Genomic DNA, 15,872 nt, shown 5'->3' with positions numbered 1-15,872 from the left:
CCCACCCCTTACCCTCCCTTCACGGAATTCTTGCACCCTAACTGTCTGCATCTAGTGTTATCCCATATGAAGTGTGCGAACGTTTTGTAAATGTTTTCGAATCGTGTAACTCTGGCGGGCCGTGGGTACCAGCCCGGTATTCGTCTAGTACGTGGGAAACGACGTAAAAACCACATCCAGGCTGGCATAGTGGAGTGCGTCCCTGAATCCCGGAAGTGGCGTGCTACGTCCTGGTTACACTGACGGCTCCGATTTAAGAACTGAAACTAACCTCTGTACGAACAGGCCTTGGACGACCCAACGGTACCCGCAGACCACCGAGTCCTCCTCAGCCTATAGGCATCACTGGATGCGGATATGGATGGGCATGCGTTCAGCACACTGCTCTCCCGGCCGTTATCAGTTTTGAGAACTATAAGAACCAAGAACTCAAAAGTTGGCCAACATCATAACTTACACAATACAAAACAGAAATGTGCACTCACCATTATTAGTGTTTCACTTATCACTTTCAATGCTTATTTGCGACGAGGGTTTTTAAAAGCATTTTACAGCTGGTCTGGGTCTGCGTTTCCTCCAATAATTTCCTATAATTAATGTATAACGACTGTGTCAAGTTTAACGTACGAAGGCTATGAATGTACAGTTAAGAATTCCTTGCGAATATCAATTGGAAATGGAAATGAGCGTTTGGCGTCATTGGCCGGGAGGCCATTACATTCGCCACATTGGGCGGCCTGCGCGCCGGACGGGGATGAAATGATGATGAAGACAACACAACACTCAGTCCCTGAGCGAAGAAAATCCTCGATCCAACCGGGAATCGAACCTGGGCCCCTTAGGACGGCAGTCCGTCACGCTGACTTTTTTGATCGTTCTGTTTGGTCGTTGCGGACGTCACATGACATCCGTTCATGTTCGTTTTGTTGATCCTTCCACTCAGTTTTTTATTACAGAGGCCAATCAGCTCTCTGACCGAACACGCTGAGCTGCCATGCCGGCAGTCCATTCAGCTATCGGGGCGGACGCGAATATCCACTAATTGTGTCTTACTAAATGTACAGTATGAACTGTAGCTTCCTCCTATAAAACAATGTTGGTCATTTAATAGCATGTTGTCTGATATAACATTTAGTCTTATTGTTAATAGTTTGGCATAGATAATGAACCCCGAGTTAAGAAAGCCGATACCTCGGCAGTTCCCTGGTTGAGTGAATTGATTGAACAGACTTCAGACAAAAAATTTCAGAACCAGTTGTCGTGATAAAATATAACCATGAGAACATAAGTTAGCTTGGTAACATTTTCGCAGATATTGCGATCATTTACATTTGAAGTTATGACTATTCACATGATGAGACGTATTTTTGTTCTTTTTCATGTTTCGGCACAATATTGTATTGACTGCTGCCCTTTTTTCCATGCGTATTTTACAATGACGAATGTGGGGCCTCTTCTTAGAACAGGATCGTCGAATGCATGTGTTTGCGAGAAGAGGTCACCAAAATGGCAAATGCACTACGTTCTCAAATCTGTATTTTGTAACGATGACTGTTGAGTCTGTAGCGGAGCCACAGGTACGTCAATATGGTGTTATTTTCACAATATATGACTCATTGTAACCCACAGTCAACACCGAGAACATGACCACATAAAACAAACAGCAGGAAAAGCAGATGTCAGACTGCGACTCATAAGAAGAATCTTGAGGAAATGTAACGCACCCACGAAAGACGTGGCCTACTAGATTACAAGATGCTTGTTCGGCCGATTCTTGAGTATCCTTCACTAATACGGGAGAGTCCTTGGAGGGTGTGGTCCATCAAAAAAGGAGGTGGCTTACATAACACTCGTTCGACTATACTTGAGTATAGCTCATCAGTGTGGGATCCGTACCGGGTCGGGTTGACGGAGGAGATAGAGAAGATCCAAAGGAGAGCGGCGCGTTTCGTCGCAGGATTATTTGGTAAGTGTGATAGCGTTACGGAGATGTTTAGCAAACTCAAGTGGCAGACGCTGCAAGAGAGGCGCTCTGTATCGCGGTGTAGCTTGCTGTCCAGGTTTCGAGAGGGTGCGTTTCTGGATGAGGTATCGAATATAATGCTTCCCCCTACTTATACCTCCCGAGGAGATGACGAATGTAAAAGTAGAGAGATTCGAGCGTGCACGGAGGCTTTCCGGCAGTCATTCTTCCCGCGAACCATACGCGACTGGAACAGGAAAGGAAGGTAATGACAGTGGCACGTAAAGTGCCCTCCGCCACACACCGTTGGGTGGTTTGCGGAGTATAAATGTAGATGTAGATGTAGACCCTTACCAGGCAGGACTGATAGAAGAGATAGAGGAGATACAACGAAGAGCGGCGCGTTTCGTCACTGGATCTCTTGGTCAATGCGAGAGCGTTACAGAAATGCTCAACAAATTCCAGAGAGACGTAGTGCATCACGGAGAAGGTTACTACTGAAATTTCGAGTGGGCACTTTCTCGGAAGTGTCGGACAACACATTGTTGCCTCCCACATATATCTCGTGAAATGACCACGACGAGAAAAATTTGAGATATTAGATCTAATAAAGAGGCTTACCGAGACTCATTCTTCCTGTGTGCCGTTCACGAGTGGAACAGGGAAGGGCGGATGAGTTAGTGGCTCCAGAAATATCCTCCGCCATTCACCGTTGGGTGGCTCGCGGAGTATTGATGTAGATGATATAAAGACAATAACAATATAAGAACATAACATTAATTGCAAATCAGAGTCATGCACCATCATGCCAATGAATACTTACATTTTACTTTACGTTTGCGTTTTAATTAATAAGCACACCCGGGCAAATCTTAGTCACCCCAGGAAATATCACCTTAATTCAGCGTAACTCCATCTCTAGCTTTGACAGTGGTTTCGTTTCCGCGAAGAAGAGACGCCACAAATTTCTTACGTATAGCACGTAAAGTTGAAGGCACTCATTGATGATTACGAGGACGTGCTGAAAAGTAATGCCTCCGACTGACTTACGTGAAAACTCTTAACGCTTTTTAAATAAAACAAATATTCTACTTCTTTATTCTTCACGTCTACACATTTATTTTTCAACACAGTCACCCGGGCGACAAAGACATTTCTCCCATCGAGAGACCAGATTGTTGATACCGTCACTGTAGAAGGTTTGACTTTGTTGACGGAGCCACAACCTTACCTCTGCTTGCACCGCTTCATCACTATGAAACAGAAATCCTCGTAGGTGACCTTTAAGTTTTGGAAACGGATGAAAATCGGACGGGGCTAAGTCGCAGCTGTGTGGATGAAGATCGATGATAGTAAACACGCGGTGTCGGAATGTTGGAGACGTCGCAGAGCTTGTGTGTGGTCTGGCACTGCCCTACTGAAGGAGAGGGTGCTGCAAGTGTGGACGAGTTCTTCGAATTCAAAACTCGATTACGGCAAGTTGTTTCCCACACACCGCCCTGTTACACGCTGCATTTCGGAGCCCTCTAGCGGCACAGAGTTGCTACATGCTTCAGCGAAGCGTGAAAATCGACCGCGTAATATGCATGAGATGTATACCTCAAACGATATTGAGCACAGAATACAAAATTCGGAGGTTTCCAGCACGCCCTCGTAGAAGCCAAAGAACTACCAAACGGCGCGGATGTTGATAGCTACTTTTCTCCTGCCGTTCCAAATAGTTGCTGAAGCTGACTGTCAATCGATTCTACAGCCGCCAACATACACTATGTGGTCGAAGGCATCCGGACCCCCCCCCCCCCCCCACCAAAAACAAAACCTTCGTTTTTCATATTAGGTGCATTGTGCTGCCACCAACTGCTAGATATTCCATATCAGCGACCTCAGTAGTCATTACACATCGTGAGAGAGCAGAATGGGGCGCTCCGCAGAACTCACGAACTTCGAACGTGGTCAGGTGATTGGGTGTCACTTGTGTCATACGTTTCTAAGCGAGATTAACACGCACCTAAACATCCATAGGTCCACTGTTTCCGATGCGACAGTGAAGAGGAAACGTGAAGGGACACGTACAGTTCAAAAGCGTACAGGCTGACCACGTCTGATGACTGACAGAGGCCACCGACAGTTGAAAAGGGTAGTTATGTGTAATAGGTAGACATCTATCCAGACCTTCACACAGGAATTCAAACTGAATCAGCATCCACTGGAAGTGCTATGACAGTTAGGTGGGAGGTTAGAAAACTTGGATTTCATGGTCGAGCAGCTGCTCATAAGCCACACATCACGCCGGTAAATGCCAAACGACGCCTCTCTTGGTGTAAGGAGTGTAAACGTTGGACGATTGAACTGTGAAGAAACGTTGTGTGGAGTGACGAATCACGGTACACAATGTGGCAATCCGATGGCAGGGTGAGGGTACGGCGAATGCGCGGCGAACGTCATCTGCCAGCGTGTGTAGTGCCAACAGTAATATTCGGAGATGGTGGAGTTATGGTGTGGTCGTGTTTTTCAAGGAGGGGCTTGCACCCCTTGTTGTTTGGCGTGGCACTATCACAGCGCAAGGCTTACATTGATGTTTTAAGCACCTTCTTGCTTCCCATTGTTGAAGAGCAGTTCGGGCATGGCGATTGCATCTTTCAGCACAATCGAGCACCTGGTCATAATTCACGGTCTGTGACGGAGTGATTACACGAATCCTATAGAAAACCTTTGGGATGTTTTGGAACGCCAACTTCGCGCCAGGCCTCACCAACCGACATCGATACCTCTCCTCAGTGGAGCACTCCGTGAAGAATGGGCTGCCATTCCCCAAGAAACCTTCCAGCACCTGACTGAACGTATACCTGTGAGAGTGGAAGTTGTTATCAAGGCTAAGGGTGGGCCAACACCATACTAAATTCCAGCATTACCGATGGAGGGCGCCACGAACGTGTAAGTCATTTTCAGCCAGGTAGTGTACATTGCGCGTAAGTGCCACGAAGATAAGATACGAGAAATTAGGGCTCATACAGTGGCATATAGGCAGTTGTTTATCCCTCAGTCTGTTTGCGAGTGGAACAGGAAAGGAAATGGCTAGTAGTTTTACAAAGTATCCTCCGCCACTCACCATACGGTGGCTTTCGGAGTTTCTACGTAGATGTCGATGTAGATAGTCCTAGATATTTTTATGGAATTAAGATCGTGCGATTTAACGAGTCAATCGAGGTGTGTTCGCCAAACCGGGAACGTATGCGTGCAACCCTGTGAATACGACACCAGTTACCTTGGAAGGGGAGTGCGTCCACAGCGCACTCATCTGGAAGATGTAGGAGAGATAGAGGAGATGTGTTTCACAGTAGCGAAGATGCTCATAGCTCCTCAGATATGTATTTTAGAGCCCATGGTTGGTTCAAATGGCTCTGAGCTCTATGGGTCTTAACTTCTGAGGTCATCAGTCCCCTAGAACTTAGAACTACTTAAACCTAACTAACCTAAGGACATCACACACATCCATGCCCGAGGCAGGATTCGAACCTGCGACCGTAGCGGTCGCGCGGTTCCAGACTGTAGCGCCTAGAACCGCTCGGCCATACCGGCCGGCCTTAGAGCCCATGTTTACTGGACATTTTCTCTTGTTTTTGTCCATACCACCATCTCTGAAAGTTGCCTATCCTACAATCTTAGCAACAACAGTACCGATATATGTATTTTACTGTTTTCTCTTATAACTCTACTCGTTCCCTACCGGTACAGGGACCCTTATCTCAAATTGATACATTTATCCTTCTCCATCAGCCTAGAAAGTTTGTATCACCATCATGGAATCACCCTGTAGACAGGCTGATTCTTTCCACCGTGTAAAAACTCCAGGGACTGATCGATGAGAGGACACAGAACAAAAAAGGTCTAATGAACTTATATCTGGATATGCATGGTTTCCATGCTAGAGACTATTTATTCAATCATACTTTGTTATAGAGACTGCGGTCTAATACGCGCTGTACCATGCAGCCACACTTACAGTATGCATGGTTTCCTCCTAGAGGTTGATACTGTTAGGTTAGGTTAGTGTTTTTTAACGTCCCGTCGACAACGAGGTCATTAGAGACGGAGCACAAGCTCGGATTAGGGAAGGATGGGGAAGGAAATCGGCCGTGCCCTTTCCAAGGAACCATCCCGGCATTTGCCTGAAACGATTTAGGGAAATCACGGAGAACCTAAATCAGGATGGCTGGAGACGGGATTGAACCGTCGTCCTCCCGAATGCGAGTCCAGAGTGCTAACCACTGCGCCACCTCGCTCGGTTTGATACTGTTCCTCATACGTCTTGCCCTAGCGCCCTCTCCTGACATAGGCATTGGTAATGTTGTGTCCGATTCACTTCTCTTGCTGACTCACCTTGTAGTGGATGTGATACAGCGCTGTACACAATGGTGCCGTATCCGAATCGAGAGCTTGCCGACATTATGTTTAAGTAAACAACGGGCGGCGGGTAGCAAGGTTGTATCAGGAGACCCGTCCCCGCCGACAACAGCCACAGCATTCAATGTTTGCAACAGTGTACCGCCGTTTGTCTGAGACAGGGTCGTTTCGGGAAGCAGGAAATCATGAAGGGCGTACCCGAAATGTTCGGACACCAGACTTGGAAGAAAATGTGATTAACACCGTGGAAGGCGACCGCCGTGTCAGTAGACGGCAGTTGGCCCGCCAGTACACGGTAAGCCAGACGACCGTGTGGAGCATTCTCCATGACAATTGTTACTACCCTTATCACTTACAGCACGTGCAGGGCTTACTAGCGGCAGACTTTCCACATCGAGAGCAGTCTTGTCGCTGTTTTCTTCACCAGGAGACGACGATTCCGGGATTTGTGTCATCCAGCCAAGTGACAGATGAGGCCACTTTTATACGGATCGGTATCTTTAGCATTCATAACAGTCATCCGTGAGATAATATGCAGAACCCCCATGGCATGGTGACAGTGAATCATCAGCATCGGTGCAGCTGGAATGTGTGGGCCGTGATAACTGGCGACGATATTTTGGAACCAGTCTTCCTTCCACGTCGCCTAACAGGCCGGAACTATCGTCGTTTCTTCAAATGGTTCAAATGGCTCGGAGCACTATGGGACTTAACATCAGAGGTCATCAGTCCCCTAGAACTTAGAACTACTTAAACCTAACTAATCTAAGGACATCACACACATCTATGCCCGAGGCAGGATTCGAACCTGCGACCGTAGCGGTCGCGAGGTTCCAGACTAAAGCACCTAGAACCGCTCGGCCACACCGGCCGGCCGTCGTTTCTTGCGGGTGACTTTGCTCCCCTACTGGAAGAAGTGCCATTGATGGTTCGGAGGGTTATGTGTCTGCTATATGTTGGTGCTCCAGCCCACTTCGCCGTTAACGTCCGGAAGCATCTCAATCGTGTCTTCCTTGGTTGATGTATCGGACGAGGGGGTCCAGTTGTATGATCTGCTCGTTCACCAGATCTCAACCCTTGTGATTTCTCGTTATGGGTCCATGTCAAAAGCATCGTATATGCAGAGCCCATTCCAAATGTGGAGACAATGGAGCAGCATATTCATACGGTCTTTGACACTGTTCGGATGCAGCCTGGCCGATGTGAACGTGTGAGACAGAACATGCGTTGAGGTACATGGAAACCATTTTCAACACTGTAGCTGTGGCTGAATGGTACAGCGAGTATTACACGCAGTCTCTGCAACAATGTATGATCAAATAAATGTTCTCTAGCATGGAAACCGTGAATTTCTAGACATAAGTTCATAAGATCTTTTTTTTTGTTCCGTATTCTCTCATCGATCAGTCCCTACAGTTTGTACACGGTGGAAAAAAATCACCCTACATACATACTATATTTACAGATGCCGGCGCCTATATCCATGACGCTCTGCAGTGTCGTTGGATGGCGTTTCCGGAAATGGGTTCCTGTGTAAAACGTGATCTACTAAGTGCCCTGTACAACCTCTAGAAGCGTGTATAACATGAATTGTGAAAAATTTGCCATTTTTGCCATTTGTTGTACGTCTGTCTGTCCGTGTGTCTGTTAAGACGCGTTATTTTCAGGAACGGATGGAGGTATCAAGTTGAATTTTATATCAAATACTAAGGTCTACTGCCCCTTGGCATATAAAAAGATTAAGCTTTGAAGTCAGTACAATCAAACAATATGGACACTTATGTCACATATTTTGATACTAGCAAACTCACTCACGAAAACCTTGAGATGAATTATCTATAGGCATAATTAAGTTTGTACGGAATCCTCAGAGCGCGAGTTCTAGTCACACGGGATTGTCTACAGAGATAAACCAGCCTTCGTGTTATGAATAATTTCGTAACTTGTTGCACTGTGGCAATCGCCTTCAGAAAGACTCAATTACACAGACTTCTCAAAGTTTTCAGGGCGCCCGCTAACCCTTCTAACTGTCTCTTGACAAAAAAAGAACATTTCTCCGAACTGCCATTCCCACTCTTAACAAGATTAATTTTATTTTTATATATTAGAACCTTTAACAACACTGGTGCTTTATTTTATTTGTGCGTTGATTAGAGGCATTCCTCTTTTATCTCTCCTGATTGCTTGGTTTGGTGGTAACATCCGCTGACAAACCGTCCAAACCGTTACCTGCGTGAAAATAGAGATCTTATATGCTTGATGTGAAATATTTCTTTTGTCTGTACTCTGAGCCTCTTTGGACTCCCGCGAGGTCCCACGCGGACAGAATCCACGCTGTTTTAGCGATGTGCAGCCTGCGTGCCAAATTACAAGACGATTAACGCCGCTAATTTGCCCACAAATGTTTATTGACGGACTCAGCTTGATCCTCTGCTCCGCTACACTTTTAAATAAATCTAAATAATGGTCGACAGCCTCGCTATAACCCGCGAGGTAGAGTTGCACTTCTCATTATTTCTAAATCAACGACTAAAGCCTTGTAGAGGCATTCTACTTTCAGAAAGATTCCGAAATATGATAAAAAAATTGTAAATGCCACCGTTAACAATTCATACACTACCTCCATCTGACTCCAAAGAGCCGGCAGGTGTGGCCGAGCGGTTCTAGGCGCTTCAGTCTGGAAACGCGCGACCGCTACGGTCGCAGGTCCGAATCCTGCCTCGCGCATGGATGTGTGTGCTGTCCTTAGGTTAGTTAGGTTTAAGTGGTTCTAAGTTTTAGGGGACTGATGACCTCCGTTGTTAAGTCCCATAGTGCTCAGAGCCGATTGAACCATTTAAAAAAAAAAAAATTTTTTTTTTTGCTCCAAAGAAATTGCGCCGATAATCTGCATCACAACAAAACAAGAATACAGTCCGAAGTCAATTAGTCAAAATATCCACAAAAATAGTGTACTTCGAGTTTCCACAGAAACAAAGGGAATTTATTGGGTTCAATTAGACCTTACCAGTTGCCCGCCCGGATAGCCGCTTGCGTTAGTACACTGCTTCTGGGATTCAGGCAGGTGCGCTGACCCCAGGTCGAATACGCTCGGCCGATTAACGACGAGGGCCGATCACCCGGGTATGGTTTTTAGGCGGTTTCCCATACACGACTAGGTGGATACCGGGATAGTGCCCAAGATCGACCTCTGTTACACGATTATAAAACATATGTAAAATGTTCGTACAAACACTACATGCAGGCAGCTGGGGTATACACATGGTGGCATGAAGGGCACTCGGCGACCGCTTAAAATAACCATGCCACATCCAGCAGCAACAGTGCCGACGCAGCGTAGTTGCGGGAAAGGCACAAGGAAAAGCAGAATTCAACGTTGCCTAGTCAGTCTCTTTTACAACACTTCACTTCCGACTGCCTAACCGCTCCACTACTTGGTACCAAACTGCTTCCGACCAATCACCTGTGCACGCACTGAGCTGCACTGTACATCTATAAAACTGAAACACTTCAATACCACACCAGTACATGGAAACGCAGTTGCGAATGCTTCTAAGATTTCCGTACCAGAAGAATAACTTTCACGACTACCAAATATCAGAATTTTATACAGTTGGTAGGACCGACTCCGTAGGGTGGGAGGCTGGCCGTACAGAGGTACTGTATGTGAGTTACTCCCCTGCCGGTGCATTACTCACCGGATGAATGGAGATAGCGCGGGCCAGGGGAATTCTTGTGTGATGATGCTACTGCAGTGCGAGCGTAGTAAGAGCAAGAAGAAAACCAGTTGTGTCGTTTATCACAGGAAACGACGCCAAAGCCTGGAAACTTGCCATTGTCTTAATCGCTGCTTGCTGAGCGGGCTCTATGACGACCTGTTTTCTGTTACGACTAAGACTTCCTGCAATGAAGTGTTATATCCCATAACTTGGTTTATGTGCTTTAGCGTAACGTACCTCGGGTACGTGTGGTTTGCCGACGTGTAATATCCTAGCAGTATAAGGAAACCAGAAAAAAATTAGTCACTCCTCTGACACATCGCGCTAAACCTGTGTAACACGGCCTTGATAACAGCCTCAGTGCACAGACAAAGAGAGTACATAATATTCATCATGTGTGCCATTTCAAGCTACAGTCACTCACTGATTTATTTTATTTATCTTACGGCAGATGGTGGCAGCACATATACAAATATAAATACAATAATAAATAAGAATATAAATGTGTAATTCGAACAACAACTGGACACAAACATCGAAAGACTGCGAGAAATGCATGACTGAACATACGAGTACATACAGATGCTAGCCAAGCCTGTAGGATGCGCTGTTGTATTTGACCACAAATGGCACCTATGCAATGTCCTCAAAAAGTGGCAAGTGTCAGCCGTGATCAGAACAGTGTTCTCTGTAGCTGTGAGCGCATTTTTTCGGAAATAAGTGAATTCTAACTTTGGTAAATTGTTGGTGCTCGCATGGTGGGTAGTTCCGTAACCAAGGTCACAAAGGTATATGGTGTTTCAAGAGGGACGATATCGAAAATTAATGCCGCATACAGGGGGAGCGCAAAAATATCAACCGCAAGTCACAACGCGGACGAAAGTGTGTGTCTAGTGACCGTGGCAGACAGTCATTGAAGAGGATTGTGACGTAAAGTAAGAATCAGGCAACTGCATAAATCACTGCAGAAATGAACGTCGCTCTCGCGAACCCTACCAGCACCGAAAGAACACAAATGGAGCTCTTTAAGCTGGAATCAGAGGACAAGCTAGAATTCCAAAACCATTAATCAGTGATGAAAATTCCCGTAGCAGGGAAATGTGGTGGCGAAGCCACAAAAATTGGACTATGGAGCAGTGGAAGAAAGCCATTTGGTTCACTGAGTCTTGTTTCTAACTGCTCCAACTTCTGGCCGAGTTAACGTCCCAAGAGTGAAACATTGCGGAGGTTCGGTGATGATATGGGCAGTCATATCGTGGTACTCCATGAGCCCCATGGTTACTGTGCAAGAACGCAATACTGCCAACGATTATGTGACTATTGGGGCTGATCAGTTATACAATGTGTGTTCCCAATGGTGATGCTGCGTTACAAGACAACAAGGCCCATGCTCACACATTCCGCGTTGCCCAGGACTGGTTTTGTGAAGACGATGGTGAATTGTCGCGTCTCCCCCGGCCACCACAGTCACCAGGTCTCAATATTATTTGACTCGGTGCCCCACTGCAGACTCCTAACTAAGGTGCGAGCATATGGGATTGGTTCCCAAATATGTGAGTGGCTCGAAGACTTCTTAAGAAATAGAACCCAGTACGTTGTCCTCGATGGTGAGTGTTCATCGGAGGTGAGGGTACCATCTGGAGTGCCCCAGGTAAGAGTGGTAGGTCCACTGTTGTTTTCTATCTACATAAATGATCATTTGGATAGGGTGGATAGCAATGTGCGGCTGTTTGCTGATGATGCTGTGGTGTACGGGAAGGTGTCGTCGATGAGTGACTGTAGGAGGATACAAGCTGACTTGGACAGGATTTGTGATTGGTGTAAGGAATGGCGGCTAACTCTAAATATAGATAAACGTAAATTAATGTAGATGAATAGGAAAAAGAATCCCGTAATGTTTGAATACTCCATTAGTAGTGTAGCGCTTGACACAGTCACGTCGATTAAATATTTGGGCGTAACATTGCAGAGCGATATGAAGTGGGACAAGCATGTAGTGGCAGTTGTAGGGAAGGCGGATAGTCGTCTTCGTTTCATTTTTAGAATTTTGGGAAGATGTGGTTCATCTGTAAAGGAGACCGCTTATAAAACACTAATACGACCTATTCTAGAGTACTGCTCGAGCGTTTGGGATCCCTATCAGGTCGGATTGAGGGAGGACACAGAAGCAATTCAGAGGCGGGCTGCTAGATTTGTTACTGGTAGGTTTGATCATCACGCGAGTGTTACGGAAATGCTTCAGGAACTCGGGTGGGAGTCTCTAGAGGAAAGGAGGCGTTCTTTTCGTGAATCGCTACTGAGGAAATTTAAAGAACCAGCATTTGAGGCTGACTGCAGTACAGTTTTACTGCAGCCAACTTATATTTCGCGGAAAGATCACAAAGATAAGATAAGAGAGATTAGGGCTCGTACATAGGCGTATAGGCAGTCATTTTTCCCTCGTTCTGTTTGGGAGTGGAACAGGGAGAGAAGATGCTAGTTGTGGTACGAGGTACCCTCCGCCACGCACCGTATGTATGTAGATGTAAATGTAGTCTTTGTGTTCTAGTTTGGAGAGTAGTGTGCGTGATCGCTATCCACCTCCAACGTCGTTACCTGAACTAGACACTATTTTGCAGGAAGGATGGCATAAGATTCTCTTGAGAACCACATAGGATTTTTATTTATCAATTCCGAGACGACTGGGAACTGATTTGAGTGTCAAAGATTGTTTTTGGTGTTTCCGTGTAAGAGAATATAAAGGACACAGTAAGTATCACAGTGCAAACACACGTAATTAAGATATGTAGAATGCGAGACTAGATGTTGACTACACATCGATGTCCAGATCTCGTATGCACTTCATAGCATGAAGTATGGCTTTTATGAAGTCCTCAGTTGATCCACCGTATTTCTTTATAGGGCATACTTTTATGATATGGTCCAGAGTCTGCTCTGGTACTCCACAGTCACAGCTTAGGCTGCCCGTAGGTCCTCATTTATAAAGCATAGCCTTGCATCTTGTGTGGCTGTTTGGACACGATTGAGTCTAGTTCAACCTTTTCTTGGGAAGTTGAACCCTTGCAGTGCTTTTGAAGGATTAGTTATGATGATTACTAACTGAGTTCTCCCAGTTCTTTTTGTACGTGTTTATTAGGTTAAAGGTGTTCTGCCCTCTTCCATATCTGTTGTTCCATATTAGTTTCCGCGATTTCAAGCGTGTATTTACTAAATTTATGACTACTTCCTGAATAGGTAAATTTCTTGAGCGGTCCGTCTGTAGTATTTTTTCGCATTCTGTTGTAGTTGTTTCTGTCTCTTAGCTTTTGTGGAGTTATGCTATTGATGATGGAGAGGCCCAATATCGGAGCAGACTTCAATGCTTTAATGTATCGGTAATCATAAGGTTAGTTTAGTGGAGCTACACGTTTACCTTGTTGGTACAATGACCTACTTGCCAGACCAGAGCACAGTATTCTGCAGTGGTAAAGACTACTGACGTTGCTTCTGATCGCAGTGTGAATGTGTCTGCCCCCAAGCGTTACCAACCAACTGTCCAATAATAATATTTCCTGTCTTCAGTTTCTGACCAACACTTTTAAGGTGTACAGACCTACCCAGCAGAATGCCAGGATATTTAGAACAGAAGTTGCTTTTCACTCTGTGTTAGTTAAATAACACCGTCAGATCTTTATTGGCTATCTCACTGTTGAAGTGAAAAGCACAAACTCCAGTCTTAGGTGGTTCGAACACAAACGCCATCTTCTACAATATTTGTTGCTGGTCTCAAGACCGTCAGTCTGGGTCCTTGCTCCCTCCACAAGAGCACTATTGTGACCAGATCACCTGAATTTTTTTGCTGACTATGTAAGACGTATCACTACTGTAGAGGTTGAATGATGATGGCGCTAGAATTGAACCTTGAAGTAGTCCATTCTTGATCTTAAATGATTTACCGACACCTACTCTACTCGTCACCTCGAAATTGGCGTCATTGGGCGTGTCTTTCTGCGAGTGTTGTAAGGTGAAGGCATGGAATCACTTTCTTCGGTCTCAGAATAAGTGTATCCAACAAACTCTTCAAGATGGCGGCTAGAGTAAATGTTAAGAAGGGTCCTTCCAAAAAAAACATAAATTTTGCCGTAAAAAAGAAATCATGTGAAAATTGTAAGGACGAAATTACGAAACAGAATGAGCGCATAACGAGCTTACAGTTCAAAATCGTTAGTTTGAAATACAACAAGAAAATAGTGAGCTGAACACGCTAAATCTTGAGCGAGATAGTTCGTCCGGTAAGTAAAATGGTCAGATGTGTAGTGCAATAACAGCTAGACCAAAGTGCAAAATCGGAAAACCTGTGAAAGTTATGCAAGCTTTGTGCACAAAAACACGTTTCAAGTACTTTCAACCGCCAATAGTGAGAATGCAACACACAGTTCGCATGAACGATGGGAAAAGCAAAAAGGCACTGTGAATATGGGCAGAGAAGAAAATTTATTGACGCAAACAAGCGTTAATGAGGTCAATGTAAATGTGTCGACCAAAAATTATGCTGAAGTGTTTAGTAAAACAATACAACACGATTCCCACATCGTGAACTCCAATAACAACAAACTGTTTGTGCTTTCAGACAGCCATGTTCGTGGATTTGCGAGTAAACTAAAAGAAACAACTAAAACATATTCGTGGGGTATAGTGAAACCGGGTGCCCCACTTGGCGAAATTTAAAAAATGACTGCATCCGCAGAGGTAAAAAATCTGCACGATAAAGACTTTGTTGTACTTCTGGGAGGCGAAAATGACGTGTACAAAAATGAAACAGCCAGTGCAACGCTCGATCTTAAACAGTGTGTGAGAAACCTCACTAACACAAACGCAGTAATGGTCAATGTTCCACATCACTATGATCTTGTAAGACGGTCATGTGTTGATACGGAAATAAATAGTGCCAACAGTCAGTTTGCAAAAATCTGTAGACATTTTAAAAACGTGAAATGTGTCGATATAACCAATATTGGACGTAGATTCCACACACAACACGGACTTCACCTGAAAGTCTTGGGGAAATAATATCTGGCAAACCTGATAACCAAGGAAATAAAAAACCACCAAAATTAATTCAAAACCAAAATGATAATTGCATCGCCATCGCCAGATTTCGTAACGAAAACTCTTCAAAAAAAGGTAAAAGCGTTAGAACCATCATCAGCACCAGCAAAGCATGTAAAAAAAGACGAAGTGTTAACAGAAAGAACTGTGGACAGCGATTTCAACGAGAAGAGAACTACAGTTCCTCATCATCCAAATATTATTTTAGGCGGAAACAAGAAAAACGAGAAGACTCCAAGTTCACAAGAAAACACAGCAGTAGTGGCAGAACCAACATTTGAAGTGTCAGAAACAGCATCACCAACGACAACAACAACATAAGTGGCAGTATTAAGTACATTAGCAGCAGCAGCAACAAGCAACTCACCACAGCCCAATGTACAGATACGTCGCGAGAGGTGCAGCAAACCTGTCCTTCTCAAGGATATTTGGTATCTCACCAAGACACGGGAACGAATATGACAGCACAAACGTAAATAAAACTGTAACCAGCTCTCACTCTAGTCACCTGCAGATTTTAAGTCTAAATATTCAGTGCCTTAGAAATAAATCACTAGAACTTGAGGTAGCAATGAATGGTGCAAACATGAGGAGCATTGGTCCAGAACTTTTGGATTAAGTATCATTAATATTCATCCATATAAGTTGGCAAGTCAGTATTGTAGAGAAAAAGCCAAAACCAGAGGTGTATGTATCTT

General features: G+C 44.9%; 1 protein-coding gene across 2 annotated transcripts in view; it reads right to left on the bottom strand.

The window, feature by feature from the left end:
• LOC126470268 (regucalcin-like) overlaps positions 1 to 15,872 on the bottom strand; it is a 70,231-nt gene that overhangs the window by 45,407 nt on the left and 8,952 nt on the right. The gene's annotated exons all lie outside the window — the stretch shown is intronic.

Source organism: Schistocerca serialis, chromosome 3, assembly GCF_023864345.2.
Source record: "Schistocerca serialis cubense isolate TAMUIC-IGC-003099 chromosome 3, iqSchSeri2.2, whole genome shotgun sequence".
Lineage (NCBI taxonomy): Eukaryota > Metazoa > Arthropoda > Insecta > Orthoptera > Acrididae > Schistocerca > Schistocerca serialis.
Note: the sequence above shows the minus strand (reverse complement) of the source record. Positions and strands in the feature narration are given on the sequence as shown.